Source organism: Lissotriton vulgaris, chromosome 6 (assembly GCF_964263255.1).
Source record: "Lissotriton vulgaris chromosome 6, aLisVul1.2, whole genome shotgun sequence".
NCBI lineage: Eukaryota > Metazoa > Chordata > Amphibia > Caudata > Salamandridae > Lissotriton > Lissotriton vulgaris.
This window is the reverse complement of record NC_141694.1, coordinates 846,402,100-846,420,048: the sequence shown is the minus strand read 5'-3', so window position 1 is coordinate 846,420,048 and position 17,949 is coordinate 846,402,100.

Genomic DNA, 17,949 nt, shown 5'->3' with positions numbered 1-17,949 from the left:
CATCCAGAGAGGGTGAGGGGGGTGGCGGAGTCTCTGAAGCGCTTTGCCTTCCATCCCGTCAGTTGCTTGGTTGAAAGAGTGTTGGCTGCAGTTTGGAAATGGAAAAATAAGGAAAAATATGGCCATTGAATGTCACCCGTGGATAGGATTGCTGCCCTATTCAGGTCGACTCCTAGGCAAGGCCACAGAGAATTATGCGATTCTGGGGTCACCGCTTTGCGTGCATATTTATGGCCCTTCCTCATTTACCACATAATCTGTCATCTTCTGCATAATCTTCAAATTTTTAAAAACAAAAGTTGTTCCTAGCTACAAGGGATCAAAAGTTACTAAAAATGTATCAGCCTGTGTTTGAGTGCAGTGCAAGGCCTTTTGTAAAGGCTCACTGGTCATCTTTCACTTGCTTTTTTCTGTATTTGGGTATTAAGCGGAAGCGGCCCGTGCAGGTAAGAGCGGTGGAGGCTGGGTGGGGGCAGTTTCGACAGACGACAACGAGGGAAATTATTGATTTATTTTCCCTCTTGGTCCTCTAACGAATCCCTCCCCAACCTGGCCCCATCGCCCCACCACTTTTATTTGCACGGGCCGCTCCTGTTGTTAAGCCGGTACTAATGAGGTGAAATATTTGCCCAGACGGTATTACCATGTGTAATAATTATAGAATAATGTAATACTATCGAAAAAGTGAGCCGATTTATGCCACATAGTTTGCTTTTCTTGCCACATAATTTAGTAAAACCTACTGCATAATTTGAGGCTCCACTGCAGCGCAATTCCCCTTGCGCTGCTCATATGTTTCTCACAGAGAGGATGACCTGACCGAAGGTGGAGGTTGGCATGGAGAAGATGAGATGAGATACTCAGAGTAAGACTCAGAAGCCGCTTGTGGCCCTCCTGACCTTTAAATGTTGCCCCCTGGTCAACAGCAGCATTGGGCTGCTGTTTACATGTCCGAGCAGTAACTTTCAGAAAGATGCTAAATAAACAAACAAGCGTTTATTTACAGGTTAACTGAAGCTAAAGAAAAGAAATGACTAAGGTGTCCTGCGCCACTTAACGGTAAAAAACACCTTCATTTTTAACAACGTTTTGAAATAAACCTGTAAAAATATGATAAAATGTCTTCAACCTCAGTATATCAGGTAAGATCAGTGCATTGAAAACAATTTTTTTAAGTGAATGGTTTCAAACATACATTTTGAAATATTTTTGCCCCCCCCCCCCAACACCAATGCCAATAGTGAACTAAGAAGGAAGTCAGTTATCGATGCCCTTTCTTGGTGTCCTGGGTTTCTATTATACATGGTCTAGGTTATGAAATGAAACACAAGTGAAGGTTGTGTACGGGTCAAATCCCGTTTTTCGAGGTGCTCTTATATGCTATAAGGGAAACATCATTCACAACACAGTGTTTACACCGCACAACCTGTACCACGCAGCTATTACAACGCAAGTCATTACTACGACTTGCGCTGGATGGCACTCTTGGTTAAGGAATAGTGTGATTTTCTCTTCCAACACCTTGCCTACTGTTACGTGGGCTGAAGTTGGAATAGAAAATCATATTAATCCTCAATCCAGCGCCCTCCAACGCAAGTCGTTGTAACAACATATGTTGTGAAAACCGCAATGTAAAGTACTGCGATCAAAATGATTGCGTTGTGCTGTTGTACATCCATGCGATAATAAAGAACAAGCATTTGCAATGCAATAAGTCGCGCAATTGCGAGATTTTAGCTATTGGTAAATGTCAATGCCTTTTAGGTATATTACGGGGTTACCCAATGCACTCAAACAACAGTGGAACATATGTTATGTAACATCCAAAAGTTTAGTACAAAAAACAAAGCGACAGAATATTATTGGAAACTCCAGAGGGAGAGTAGTCCGTTGGAGTCCTTTAATATGTCAAACAGCCAGTGACACGTGTTTCATCGCTATTGCGAATCCTCAGGGCTATAATGGCTGTGTCAAAACCAGAAGGTCGCGCAGCTGGTGATAATTCCGACCCAGCCGGGCCAGTGACCGTCGGTGTAGAGATGAAGAGAGAACAGGGAACTGGTCTCCAAACCGTGTGAAAACGCTGTAGGCAAAATCGTCAAGTATTGGATGTAACGTCAATAGACTGATTAGTCTACTGAATAAGTGGTGATGTACACTATTTGCAAGAAGTAGCGGTCTCAAGGGGTATTATTGTCAAAACACCCCAGCCTGGAGTCGGGTACGACTTCAGTTCCTATCGAGAGGACGCCAGAGTCTTAGTGTTTCTAAGAGCAGCATGCAGCGTGTCCTCTCACCGGGCCGTGTTCCACGTTCTATTGACGTTACATCCAATACTTGACGATTTTGCCTACAGCTTTTTCACACTGTTTGGAGACCAGTTCCATGTTCTCTCTTCATCTCTACACCGACGGTCACGGGCCCGGCTGGGTCGGAATTATCACCAGCTGCTCGACCTTCTGGTTTTGACACAGCCAATATAGCCCTGAGGATTTGTAATAGCGATGCAACACGTGTCAGCTGGCTGTTTTACATATTAAAGAACTCCAACTGACTACTCTCCCTCTGGAGTTTCCGATGATCTTCTGTTGCTTTGTTTTTTGTACTAAACTTTTGCATGTTACATAACATATGTTCCACTGTTGTTTGAGTGCATTGGGTAACCCCGTAATTTCTACAATTGGTAGCCTAGTCTACTTAATTCTGAGTGGTTCCAAGGGCTCTCCACTCGCCCATCTGCACCACCTGATAATAGCATATTAATATTCAAAGTGCGCTCACATAGGCTGTGCACCCGATTGCTTCTCTGACAAAAAGCCTTACAGTATCCCTGCCTTTTAGGTATATGTTTTAAAAACCTGCAATAATAAAAGGCATTGTCATTTACAATACCAATAGGTCAAAGTTTCTAAAAGGCGAGACCTATTGCATTGCAAATGCCTGTCTCTCTCTACCCCTCAATCCCTCGAGAAAATGAAAATTTCAACCTACTTTTTATAACACTGCAGAGGTACCTTTTACTGATTGCTATTGTGTGTACCTACCTTTTGTGATACCTGTTTTGTAGGAAATTAATTTATTATGATTGTATCAGAAGTCATAGAAATGACTTGCGCTATACTGTTTGTTAATAATAAAGAACTCAGAATCATTGTGCACGCAATAACCGTTAGAGCTCCTGGCATGCCAGCTGCACTCACATTCCGCACCCATGGGTCATTAGTTGTGCCCAATTCCCCAACACAATACCCTTTATGCCTGTGCACCCACTTCCCTTGCTATGGATTGGTCCATAGTACTGCTCACCTTCCCTGCTTTGGCGCCACTTCTTGCCTAGCTTAAATCAGCCTACAAATGTTACTACCCCACCACTAGTCATACCAACTGAGCCACAATACCCAAGTCTCAACCCTCAGTTTCACTAACTCCTCACTACATGCTTTTGTACCAGAGATCCCGTTGCTTACGCCCACTAACAGGCCCATGGTTTGTGCCCCCTTCTGTGCTAAACCTTCCATGGCACACATTGGCCCATTAATCTCTTCTTCTGTAAAACAATGCAAGTTCTTACAAGACTCACTATCCCCTACAATGCTCAGCACTAATACTACACCTCACAGCATGTATCAGCAGTGCTTCCCATGGCAGAGAAATGAGGCAAGAACCAACTGCTGATTTTATGGGAGTGGACTCATCTTTAAGAGGAGGCTTGGGAATAAGTGGTATTCCTCTGAGACAACATACTGAATTAAAAAAAGGAAAAGAAGAGATGACCAGACACAATGTTTTAAAAAACAAATCAAATGTATGGAGGTCATCATTATTCAATAGACGTTTCCATGCTGAGACAGACAAATTAAACACGTTTTATATCCTTTGGTGTTTCTTACCGAACAGCAAATAATATTCTCCAGAGAGGTTTTTACCCCATCAATCTATAAGTTAAACATGGAGTACTTCTGTGATGCTGCAAAGTCCTCAGTACAGGGATCGCCTGGGCAGTGTTCGCTGCAGATTACCTGGCAGTTGTTAAAGGGAGCACTTTAGGAAATTACACATCCTGGGATGACAGTTATTTATCTTCCCTTCCTCTGTCCCTCAATCTGCCGGACGCACTCTCTGCAGCTTCTCCATGACTACCAAGAGACCTCAACGCAGGAACACGCATTCTATCCTAAAACACATACTATGTATGCATACCGTCCGCACGCTCTTAATTATTCAGCCACCGCCAAACAGCTTTCACTCATTACCGAGCCCATTAATTGAAGTTTTAATATTGTCTGAATGTACTGCTCTCCAACGCCAAGGGTGTCCCCGAAGCGTTGATTTAGGAGATCATATCGCCGGTTTCCGGGTTTATGAGGCAGTAAACAGCGCGCGCATGTTGATGAGGCGTCGGATCAGCACATTTGCATGAGGCCAGCGCGCGCTCCAGCCTCTTCCGTTCAGGGCCTCTGGAAGGAGAGCTATTAATATTACCTGGAAGAATGTCAAACGCTGCACATGAACTCAGGACTGTACAACAACGCGATGCAAACAGAGCTGAGTAAATGTGATAGATATTGTCGAGCATATGCTTGGCCAGGGTCGACTGGGGAACCAACAGCAGCCCTTGCAATTATGTTAAAAATAGCCTCCCTTCGTCTCCTCGTATAATCTCTCACCGTCCGTCCATCCTCCGTCTCTCCTCCCTCTCTCCTCCCTCTCTGCTCTCCCTCTCCAAACCCCTCCCCCTTGCTGTAATTAACATCGAGGAGCTAGAGGCACCAAAAACGCCATGGGCTACACAATCCTGCCTCCAAGGGCTGCAGTCCATTGGGGAAATGCTTGGTGAAATCAAGGCCTGTCCAGCCGGTCCTGTGCTGGGCAAAGAGCGAGCTGTAACGTTTAGACCCTCGTAGCTGGCCCTTGCTATTACCGAAGGGGACAAATCAAACAAATCCTATTGCCCATGTGACAAAAAGATCAGTACAGTCAGGGCTTTAAGTGAACCGGGTCCTGCCGGCGCTCTCCGGCAGTTCTAAAAAAAATCTGAACTCTGGAGCAGTACCACCCTTCACTGCCGTTGGGTTAACTTCGAAGAGACTTGTTAAAGTTCTTTCAGATTCTCATCATTTCAAAACTAAACAATTATAATATTATATTCAACGAAGTCATAGTTGTTGCTCATGCAACTAACAACCATTGACAAAGCCAATAGTTTTTGCTTGCTGTAGGTATAATGTCACTTGTGTTATATATCTGATACAATGACAGAAGCAGCAAAATACCAGTCGGACAGCACAGTATGCTAACCACAGATTTTTCGCGTACATGTTTTAGCCACACCCTTAATTACATTGACCATGCCCCTTTGAGAGAACCCCTCCTCCCCTCCCACACAAGGGCGTTTTCATCCCACTTAAAGCCACTGAGTACAGTCGAAGTTGCATGGAAATTGTTTGGGTCGATTGTTATCTGTTGAGAAAGATGAGCTCTGTTGTGTGGGGCCTACCCCATCCCGTGAGTTGGTGTGGGGCTCCCCTGCTCAATAAATATAAATACATTTATTTATTAGTGTAATCACGTCAAATCCGGGTTTCACCAATGCAACCCCAGTGCTTTAAATGGAAATGTAGAAGTGCAGGTGCTCTGTAGAGAGAGAACCTGTTTGGCCCATTTAATGTGTTGCAACAGTGCTGAGATGAGCAAATATTCCGTACCGGACAGTGTTGTATATGAATTTAGGACCCTAGTGTAATTTTCCCGATTCATGCCCATATATAGGTATAAATCACCCTATCCTTATATAGGCATAGAAATCATAACCATATTTAGACTTAGCCTATGCAGTCCAAATACGGCATGGCTACTTCCACTAGTTCCGAGAATCCACAACGATTTCTTGGAAAAACCCGCCTTCAGCAGTCAGGGACTTCCCCTTGCTTAAATATTGATTTATCCAAGAACTCAAGGAGTTTTCAAAGAACTGAGTCTTTGAGGAGGTTATTATGTCCAACCTTACGTTAATCTCGGCACCTTTAAGGTATAAATATGCCCACATTTGCCCAGGCAAACACACAGTGGTTTGGAGCAGTTCAACTATCTACTTGCCCGACGCCCTGTTACAGCAAGTGCCGATGGAAGCCGACCCTCCAGCTGACGCACTGAGAGAGACGCTGTCTTTTCTCTTGCCGAGAAATCCAGCTCCAGTGTTTCCAGGCTACCCTTGCGGGTTGCTGGGAAATCGAGTCCTGAGAGAGAGATACAAGACCTCCTCCATTCTAAAACTAAGGTACGGACCTGATTAGACCCTTAGAGAATTCTTGGAATAGATTCTTGGCAAAAGAATACTAACTTAAGCTACACCTCCCTTACTTCTTCCCTCGTACTAGACCTAGGTTAGGTACACCGGGGTAGGCGTATTTTAGAAGCACCAGTTGATTACTTTTAGTCATTATTTATTAATGTATGTATTCTATGTTATTTTATATGGCTTAGAAACCATACCATGCTTTTACATTATTATTTTATAATACTCTTCGTACTGTACGCATTGTACTTTGCAACAAGTATTACGATTATAGCAGTTCATTTCTCCTGCATGAGACAGAAGACTGTTCAATAAATACTTTTTATTGAAAACGCCAGTCTCTCTATTTCTCTGCACCTCTGGTGAAACGAAGCATGCACGATTGACTGAGTGAGTCTAGAGATACGTTTCTTATCCTGGGGAAACAAAGTTGTCATGTTTATGCGGTTGTCAGAAACTAATCCCTTCTTGTGAATTCGAGAAAGTTTCTAGTGACCTCTGAGCTAGCTGGCACTCACAATTAAGTCTAACATATTCGATAGAGACCAAGTCGACCTCAGTTCTGCATCTAAAGTATAGTATATGTTATTCCAATGCGCAGAGCCTATTGGGAATATAGGAACTACACTACAACAGTACCTGCCCATTTAAAAATCACTGTGTAACACTGTACTCCAAGGAAGGTCTCCAAAACACCCTACACACATGGTACACTCCCTTCACTCCAGGAGTGAACCACAACATGACAGGCCAAGTAGGTGCTGCTCCAGGGGCACAAAAGACAGACCTGTAGAAAATAATCTCATTACTCCTAATATAGGAACTACACTACATGGCGCCCAACGTTTAGTAAGACGATAATTTAACGCTAGATACTAGAGTAACTCAGTTGTGCTTTTCACACAGACCCCTTTTTCCCGTAAAAACTCCAATAGACGTCTGGAGTGGGTGAAAGGATAATATCCGCCAAAACTGAGTAGGACGGAAAATCCTATGTATTAGTTTTTGGTTTGTTCAACGTAGAAGGATACAGTGTTCCAAAATATTGTGCACCTAATCTTTGTTTCCTTGAAACTTGCTCTGCAAACTTTCGGTCAACAAAATGACGGATAGTGACGACGAAAGGGAGAGAGCTGCAGCAGCAGCTAGGGTAGTTTTGAACGACACAAATCTCCAACAAAATGACCTGGATGCTATAATCATCCCAGTAAATATAAGGAAAACAATCACTATAAAACTTATAGAAAATGGAGTATCATCGAGAGGTGGTAAAGTAATCTTTGTTATAGAGGCACATGAATAGCGGCAGACAGAGGTATTCAATTAATGGATTCTGTTTCCTGAAGCAAATCCAGTAATACACGAGTTCCACTACTACAAAGTAGAGGAACCTCCAGCGGAATACGTTCCTTTCGAGGACGTTGAAATTCCACTAACTTACCAAGAGCATCAGCTCTGGTTTAAAGGCACCCTAAAACATCAAAATCACATTACCAGGCTCGGTCCACTAGGTAGACCAGGAGCAACATGACTGGTACTAGCCAGCTATACACCACATCCTGACATAGAAAACATGGAAGGTCCAGAACTGTTAGCACAGCTAAAACAGTTAATTAAAATACATAGAGAATTGGTTCAATATGTCATGCGGACATTAACAGTCCAACCTACTGTAAGGATTCCACAGCATACCCCTCACCAGGGGAACACAAACAAAATCACACCACTGACTATACAATCAGTCATTGGTAAATTGACCACAAAAAGGGAACACATTCTGTTTTGGTTAGCCCAAAAATTACTCAGATAGAGGCAGTATTTCCTGATAGTACACCTCATGAGAAACACAGAATTCTGACAATCTGTTTACCAATGGGGATAGCACCACACGTGGAGGACTGCAACACTTGGGGTACAGTCTTTGCTTCAATCTACACAAAAACACATGGTGTTCCGTCTATGGCGGTAATACCAGACGTCCTAAGACAGAATCAAAATGAATATGGACCCGAACCTGCTTTAAATCTTGGTATGAAATTACTAAAAGATTTCAAACAGGTCTTGGCTATACTATTAGCTAACATTAAAGGTGAAGCAGCATCCGTGGCACTCCGCCAAAAATTAAAAGAAACACATATAACAGAGCAACCATATGAACTTGCAAGAATTATTGAAAAGTCATATGAAGAACTAGGTAGAGATAGTTTGGGTGGGAAACCAGTAAAACCCCAACTAACTTAAAATCATGAAAAAGTTTTTATTAAAAATAATCTCACTACTCCTAAAAAGAAGTGGGAAAACACCAAACAGACACTTCCTAAAGAGAAGCGTTCTCAGACCAGAGGAAGGTCTCCTCAACAGGAGCCCTCTGAAAAGAGGTATAACCTCAGAAATTGGAATAATTTGAGAAAACCTGATAGATATCAAGATACTGATACTCGTTCCTCTCGTACCTTTCAGACTTCCTCACAGAAATCCGAAAGAAGAGGACGATCAGAACAAAAAGAAGAACATGTGAAGTCCAAAGACGAACATCACGTTCCAAAAAAAATAAGAAAACTCAATTCACCAAGAAGAAGGTAGCAAGTGTAAAGATCAGACATGCTGAGGATCTTGAGGACACAACTCAGGAACGGGGAGTGGGCCCAGACAATGCTAGACAGTGCAGCGGAAGTCACCATAGCTCGCAAGATCCTGAAGGATCATTTGCAGACAGTGGACTTCAATGAATGCATTCAAGTTGAAACTGCCGACACCAGGGTTAGTGTACCCCATAAGTTATATGAAGTAACACTCCGGATGGAAGGGGACATACCTAGGAAAATAAAAGCACTCTTTTGGGAGAAGTTTTCTAAGGGTTATGACATTCTTCTAGGTGAACAAGACTGGCCACCTCAATTTGTCAGGGAGTGCCCACATGGCGAAGAGATAATTATGCCAGCCTTCTCAAATCACACTCCAATTAATAAAAAATACACATTTGCCAGAAAAGGGGCAGTAGCCCAGGCTCCAGCATTATATAAAAATCATGTAGGATGGAATGAGGACTCTCCTCACCATAAAATCCAGTTTAAAACTCATCCTACAATGCAAAGGCAATATCCTGTTAAACAGGAAGCTAAAAAACAGGTCAGGAAGATTTTAAATCAACTTGAATACCAAGGGGTGATTGAAACATGCACCTCGTTCATGAACAATCCTTTGCTTCCTGTCTCCAAACCAGACAATACATATCATCTCGTTTTGGACTACAAACACTTAAACTCTTGTTGCAAAACGTTTGCAGTACAAAATGCACACAGAGCAGCACTGATGAATAATATAGTGCGTAAAAAATATAAAACCAGATTAGATATTTCAAATGGGTTTTTCTGTCAAACCATTGCACCAGAAAGTACTTGACGGCTTTCTCAATTATGGGGACACAGCGACAATTTTGCCTTCTCCCCCAGGGATTCAAGAATAGTCCAGGGTTATTTTCAGCAAGAGTAACAGAGTTACTACAAAAGTATGATGATGAGGCATTATCTTATGTCGATGACATCTATCTTACAGACAATGATTTGGACGTGCACTTGAACAGAGTGAAAACCATAATACTGGAGTTTGCTTCTGAAGGGTACAAATTCAATTTTAAGAAATCACAAATTGCCCACCTCAACGTCCTATTTTTAGGCTACAAGTTATCAAGTGAAGGCAAAAGCCTGGCAGCTAACTTTCTAGAGAAATGTGCGCTGCTCCAACCTCCAAGAACGGTGAAAAACTTATTGTCAATTCTAGGTTTCCTAAATATTGGAAGAACTTATGTTCTAAACTACGCAGAAAGGGTTAAACCTCTCTACAAACTAATCAAACCTGATTTCAAACCAACTAATTGAAACTCAAAATCACACAGAAATATTGCGTTCAGTGCAAACAGACATGTTAGCAAAAACACAATTACAGACACGTGACAACGTGCGCAACCTTGTGATCCGAATCATCCCAGGGAGATGCGGAATACACATACCTGACCTTTAACCACATGCGCGCTGCTCTTATTCTGCTGGTATGCTGACATTTAAAAAAACCCATTGTTCATGACGAGCTGGGCTCGTCATCAGTGTGCGAGGAGGCTACACCATGACGAGCCCAGCTCGTCATCAGCCTCGAAGGGGTTAATGAAGGTGAAAAGGTACCAATAGCATTTAAATCACACTTGTACACACAAGCTGAAATGAAATTCACTTCTACAGAAAAAATTCTGATAGCGGTTCAAACTGCAGTAGCAAAAGAGAGAGCTCTCGCGCAGGGAAAACTCATAATGATCGTTACACCCAGTGCTTTAAATGGGCCGGTACTCACCGGTACTGAGTACCGGCACTTCTCATGTTTACCGCTCTGAGTACCGGCACTTTTCAGCTATCAAGTTAGAGTACCGGTACTCATCAAAGACAGGCTCATAGTTGCTTTGGCTCACGCGGACGAACAAGGCTGTCTGACAGCCAAAGCGCCTCTGTAGCCCAAGTGGAGCCACCTTCAAACTATTTAGCAGGGCGTATCTACATAATGTCCGGTGTTCACAACCACTCTGTGTTTGACAGAGCAGGGCCCGTTCAGGCCCTGCGCTGTAAATCACATTCACACCATGGTGCGCATTTGTGCACACACTGAATCCAGGCATTCCGCCGACAGCAGCAATAGCAGCAATTAAGAAACCACGGGAGACAATGGGTGTAAAATGGCTTTTATCCCACTTGAGTGTTTTGTGTGACTGTCTGTCTGCTTGTGTTCGGAGGCTTTCTTACTTTAGTATGCTTTAGTGAGCACGTTTGTTTCGGAAGTTCAAATTACTTTTTAACTATTTTGGGAAAGTTGCCACTGTTTTTGTAAAGCTTGTGTCCCTACTCTTTACTCGTAGGCAAAAACAAGACCATGCAGCCAGCAAACGTGTCCCTTATTTACACCTTTTGAATCTCAATAAAATGACAAAAGAAACAAAATTGTTAGGCGAAAAGTGCCGGCATTGTTGCCACAAGCCAGACCTGTTTAGCTGTATTTAAGTGCTTTTGGAAGACTAATAGACTTGTTTACTCCACCACTTTACCTCAATGAGGTGCAGTTTGCCCCTAAAGTACGTAGTAAAAGGTCTCTCACTGGCTCTCTCTCCCTCTCTTTCATGCACAAACACACTTTTACCTCACATGCACGTTCCATTATCTCTCTTCCTCCTCTCTCTCACACACACACATATCTCTGTTTCTGCCTCCCCCTCACACTAACACACATACAAACTTGATCTCTCTTTCTAATCTTCATTGGGCACAGACCGCACTCCCAGTTTCTTTCTTTCACTTCCTCTCACATACACACACATCTTTTTCTCTCTCTCGCTCTCTCTAAAGTGCAAGTTGTCTCTCTCTATCAAAAGACTGACTATTCTTTCTCTCTAAGGCCCATCACACCTCTCTCAGCCACCGTATATTCTCTCAAGGCAGAGTGCATGCTCTCTTCCTCTCTAAGGTACAAGCCACAGGCTCCCTCTCTTATCTCTCTCAAATACTGTCTCTCTCTGGAGTGCTGTTCCTGGGGCCTCATTTATGAGGCCATGCGTCACACGTTCTCTCTCTCTCTTTAGTTTAGCCACTCATACTATCTGTGTGTCCCAGTGTCTGTTATTCACATAATACTTCTCCACTGCACACCCTGCCACATAATTCCACTACAAAAATCCACCACACACAATTCCACAACTAACAATTCAAACACAAACCACATAATTCCATTCCACACCACATTTATCCACTACACAAAAAACCAAAACGCATAAGTAAAAGACATTGTAATTTACGTTAGTAGCTCTTACTCTAAAATGATGAAAGACTTATTGCATTGAAAATGCATTATTTGCTGTAAACTCTCTGGATTCCTTATTTCTGGAGCTCTAATTTCTTGATATTTACCTTATTTGGGGTGTTTGGCGTTTAAGGTTTGCCCTATTGCCTCATGTTGATTTGAGGTTTACCACTGGCCGATCCTGCTTCAATATCATACTAGATCGCAAACTTAGCATTGACCACACCTGATGCCAACCTGGGTACCCTCTTAAATACAGTAATGAGACTGCAAACATACAGGTATTAAACAACACTAAGAGCATACTCAATTTAAGAAATCAAGTCTTTTGGTACTGTGTGATTGTCTATCATCCCCGAAGCCCTATCGGTTATGGGCACTGCTGAACAGCTAAAGGGCCTGTATGGACACATGAAACAGAATTTTGGATTGGTTATCACTTTTTCCTTGTCTACTGCTTGTTGCTGGAGTGCACAATCAAGAATATATACGTTTTCGGCCACATAGTAGAAGTGCCTTATAGGTCTTGTCTTTAGCCCCGCCCCTAGCCCCGCCCACTTGCTACACTCATAGCTCGTTTTAAGAGTACCTGCACTTATTTTTTCCCATTTAAAGCACTGGTTACACCTGTACCTGACCTAGAGGCAGTGACAAAAGCGAGCATTCCAAATGCTAAAGCTTTACATCCGAGATGGATACAATGGGTTATTTCTCTTGCTGCAACAGACGTTGAATACGTTTTTGACCCCTACTTGAAAACACAAATATTCCTCCAATACGAACACGGATGTCCTCTGCCGACCGAGATTCTGCCTCTAGAACATTACGGCTGTATAATTTATACAGACGGATCAGCACAGCTCGCAATTGGGGGTAAACAAGCCTATAGTGCTGCATGTGCGATTGCTAAAGGTCGCTGGCACGAAGGTAAATTCAGACCTATGGTCACTAAAACTCAATCACTCGGAGATTGTACAGCTCAGCGAGCTGAACTTCAGGCTGTCAAGATGGCGCTTGAAAATACCGATCGCGAATTCCCCACACTCGTAGTGTGCGATTCGTATTACTGCGTCCAGTCTTACAATGAATATCTGCAGAACTGGGTTCAAAACGGTTTCAAAGACGCAAAAGGTGGCACAATCAAGTATAAAATGCTTTGGGAACAAGTAGTTCTTTTGCAGAAAGAACTACAAAAGACTCACGTGATTCATACACTGAGTCATCAGCGTGATGGTGTTCACATTGCAGGGAATTCATTGGCTGACAAGGCCGCAATGGCAGCTGTGCAAACGGCTTCCGTAGCTACAATCAATCGTTCCTAAACAACGATATGCGGTGAAACAATGCTAGCAGTTAATGCGTCAATGAAAGGCAACTATGCAGCATTACCACTAAATTATCCACTCGGACATGAATACATAATTGATGCAAACTCCGTCCCTTTTGCTCGAATCCCTGGAGTGGGGGATAGAGTAATTCCAAACAGGAATCGTAGAGCTGCTTTGGTTCATGAAGCACATATGGGAGAGGTTCTGACACATCAAGGGATCTTAAAATCTCTAATAGAATTAGAAGAGATGTACTGGTGGCCAGGAATGAGCATCCAAGTGTATGAATTTGGAATTAATTGCGATGTCTGTTACAGAGATCATAGCTTTCAAAACCACCAGATACCTGACTACAGTATAGCCAGTAAGCATGGGCGGAAAATCCGTTACGCTCGCGGATTTTGCGGATTTTCGGTAAATTCGCAATCCGCGAACGCTCGCGAATTTACCGAAAATCCGCAAATTCGCACGCAGCGGATTTTTTTTTCTTGGTGATAGAATTTTGCGGCGCGCGGCGTTTACTTACCGTCATTCAGCGTTTGCCGAGTTGTTTTTCTTGATATTTTGCTAGTGCTGCGCCATTTTGGATCTTGCTGCGGGATCCCGCGGGAATTTGGCGAGCGCGATTACGTAATCGCGGCTTGCCAACTTGCACAGCGAGAGTTTGTCAACGCGAGTACGCCGTGATCATGTATTGCGGTACTTCGCAATTGCGAGCTTGTAGATGCGGCGAGCAGCAACAATCTTGCACTCGCGAAAATACAAAATTAGCAATTCTGCACAAGAAATCCACCAGCAAGCAGCATTAACCTTCTGGAAATGATGATTTTTATCTGAATAACTCCTCAGGTTGACATTTGCCTGCACTTTTTTTGCGAGGAGTCCATTTTGGGGAGGGGGGGTGGGAGGAAGGAAGTGCCCCACAGTCTTCAACTTCCTGTTCCTGTCCAGCAGGCTCCTCCCAGTGCTTTGTCCATCTCCTGGTCACTTTTCATTTGGATCTGGAGCTGGAAGGATTACTTTTTGTGGATGCTGCTGGATATTTGGGTTTGAGGCCTTTTTGACTTTCTTTGGATCACTTTTGGATTAGAAATTTCACAAGTAAGTTTGTTTGGGGCATTACAGTTGCTGCAACTACAATTTTGGAATTTTCGATTTTTGGGCTGTTTTGGGGCCTTTTGCCTGGGGGTACTCAGTGGTGGGTGCATTGAGTCTTTCTGTGGGGTGTTTTGAATTTAAACATCATGGAGGGGCTGGATGGCTTGGGATTGTGCTGATTTTTCTGTGATTTTCGTTTTTTTGGCCTGTTATGGCCTTTTCACCAGGGGTAGTGAGTGTTGTATGGGCCTAGTCTTTCTGTGGGTTTTCTTGAATGTAAACATCATGGAGGGGCTGGATGGCTGGGATTGTGCTGATTTTTCTGTGTTTTTCGATTTTTTGGGGTGTTCATGGGGACAGGCCATGTGGGTGGGGGCCATTTTGAGTGCTGCTACAGGCCCTAGCCATGTGCTGGGAGGGAGGGGGCCATTTTGAATGCAGGCAGTGTTGTTAGGCCTGCAACCATTTTGCCTAGTTTTCAACCTTTATGCCCAGGGGTAGTGAGTGGTGCATGGGCCTAGTCTTTCTGTGGGTTGTCTTGAATTTAAACATAATGGAGGGGCTGGATGGCTTGGGATTGTGCAGATTTTTCTGTGTTTTTTGATTTTTTGAGGTGTTCATGGGGACAGGCCATGTGGGTGGGGGCCATTTTGAGTGCTGCTACAGGCCCTGGCCATGTGCTGTGAGGGAGGGGGCCATTTTGAATACAGGCAGTGTTGTTAGGCCTGCAACCATTTTGCCTACATTTCAACCTTTATGCCCAGGGGTAGTGAGTGTTGCATGGGCCTAGTCTTTCTGTGGGTTGTCTTGAATTTAAACATCATGGAGGGGCTGGATGGCTTGGGATTGTGCTGATTTTTCTGTGATTTTCGTTTTTTTGGCCTGTTATGGCCTTTTCACCAGGGGTAGTGAGTGTTGTATGGGCCTAGTCTTTCTGTGGGTTTTCTTGAATTTAAACATCATGGAGGGGCTGGATGGCTGGGATTGTGCTGATTTTTCTGTGTTTTTCGATTTTTTGGGGTGTTCATGGGGACAGGCCATGTGACTGGGGGCCATTTTGAGTGCTGCTACAGGCCCTAGCCATGTGCTGGGAGGGAGGGGGCCATTTTGAATGCAGGCAGTGTTGTTAGGCCTGCAACCATTTTGCCTAGTTTTCAACCGTTATGCCCAGGGGTAGTGAGTGGTGCATGGGCCTAGTCTTTCTGTGGGTTGTCTTGAATTTAAACATAATGGAGGGGCTGGATGGCTTGGGATTGTGCAGATTTTTCTGTGTTTTTTGATTTTTTAAGGTGTTCATGGGGACAGGCCATGTGGGTGGGGGCCATTTTGAGTGCTGCTACAGGCCCTGGCCATGTGCTGTGAGGGAGGGGGCCATTTTGAATGCAGGCAGTGTTGTTAGGCCTGCAACCATTTTGCCTAGTTTTCAACCTTTATGCCCAGGGGTAGTGAGTGGTGCATGGGCCTAGTCTTTCTGTGGGTTGTCTTGAATTTAAACATCATGGAGGGGCTGGATGGCTTGGGATTGTGCTGATTTTTCTGTGTTTTTCGATTTTTTGGGGTGTTCATGGGGACAGGCCATGTGGGTGGGGGCCATTTTGAGTGCTGCTACAGGCCCTGGCCATGTGCTGGGAGGGAGGGGGCCATTTTGAATGCAGGCAGTGTTGTTAGGCCTGCAACCATTTTGCCTAGTTTTCAACCTTTATGCCCAGGGGTAGTGAGTGGTGCATGGGCCTAGTCTTTCTGTGGGTTGTCTTGAATTTAAACAAACATCATGGAGGGGCTGGATGGCTTGGGATTGTGCTGATTTTTCTGTGATTTTCGTTTTTTTGGCCTGTTGTGGCCTTTTGACCAGGGGTAGTGAGTGGTGCATGGGCCTCGTCTTTCTGTGGGTTGTCTTGAATTTAAACATCATGGAGGGGCTGGATGGCTTGGGATTGTGCTGATTTTTCTGTGTTTTTCGATTTTTTGGGGTGTTCATGGGGAGAGGCCATGTGGGTGGGGGCCATTTTGAGTGCTGCTACAGGCCCTGGCCATGTGCTGGGAGGGAGGGGGCCATTTTGAATGCAGGCAGTGTTGTTAGGCCTGCAACCATTTTGCCTAGTTTTCAACCTTTATGCCCAGGGGTAGTGAGTGGTGCATGGGCCTAGTCTTTCTGTGGGTTGCCTTGAATTTAAACATCATGAAGGGGCTGGATGGCTTGGGATTGTGCTGATTTTTCTGTGATTTTCGTTTTTTGGCTTGTTGTGGCCTTTTGACCAGGGGTAGTGAGTGGTGCATGGGCCTAGTCTTTCTGTGGGTTGTCTTGAATTTAAACATCATGGAGGGGCTGGATGGCTTGGGATTGTGCTGATTTTTCTGTGTTTTTTTGGGGTGTTCATGGGGACAGGGCATGTGGGTGGGGGCCATTTTGAGTGCTGCTACAGGCCCTGGCCATGTGCTGGGAGGGAGGGGGGCATTTTGAATGCAGGCAGTGTTGTTAGGCCTGCAACCATTTTGCCTAGTTTTCAACCTTTATGCCCAGGGGTAGTGAGTGGTGCGTGGGCCTAGTCTTTCTGTGGGTTGTCTTGAATTTAAACATCATGGAGGGGCTGGATGGCTTGGGATTGTGCTGATTTTTCTGTGATTTTCGTTTTTTTGGCCTGTTGTGGCCTTTTCACCAGGGGTAGTGAGTGTTGCATGGGCCTTGGGTTGTCTTGAATTTAAACATCATGGAGGGGCTAGATGGCTTGGGATTGTTCTGATTTTTCTGTGTTTTTCGATTTTTTGGGGTGTTCATGGGGACAGGCCATGTGGGTGGGGGCCATTTTGAGTGCTGCTACAGGCCCTGGCCATGTGCTGGGAGGGAGGGGGCCATTTTGAATACAGGCAGTGTTGTTAGGCCTGCAACCATTTTGCCTACATTTCAACCTTTATGCCCAGGGGTAGTGAGTGTTGCATGGGCCTAGTCTTTCTGTGGGTTGTCTTGAATTTAAACATCATGGAGGGGCTGGATGGCTTGGGATTGTGCTGATTTTTCTGTGATTTTCGTTTTTTTGGCCTGTTGTGGCCTTTTCACCAGGGGTAGTGAGTGTTGCATGGGCCTAGTCTTTCTGTGGGTTGTCTTGAATTTAAACATCATGGAGGGGCTGAATGGCTTGGGATTGTTCTGATTTTTCTGTGTTTTTCGATTTTTTTGGGGTGTTCATGGGGACAGGCCATGTGGGTGGGGGCCATTTTGAGTGCTGCTACAGGCCCTGGCCATGTGCTGGGAGGGAGGGGGCCATTTTGAATACAGGCAGTGTTGTTAGGCCTGCAACCATTTTGCCTATATTTCAACCTTTATGCCCAGGGGTAGTGAGTGTTGCATGGGCCTAGTCTTTCTGTGGGTTGTCTTGAATTTAAACATCATGGAGG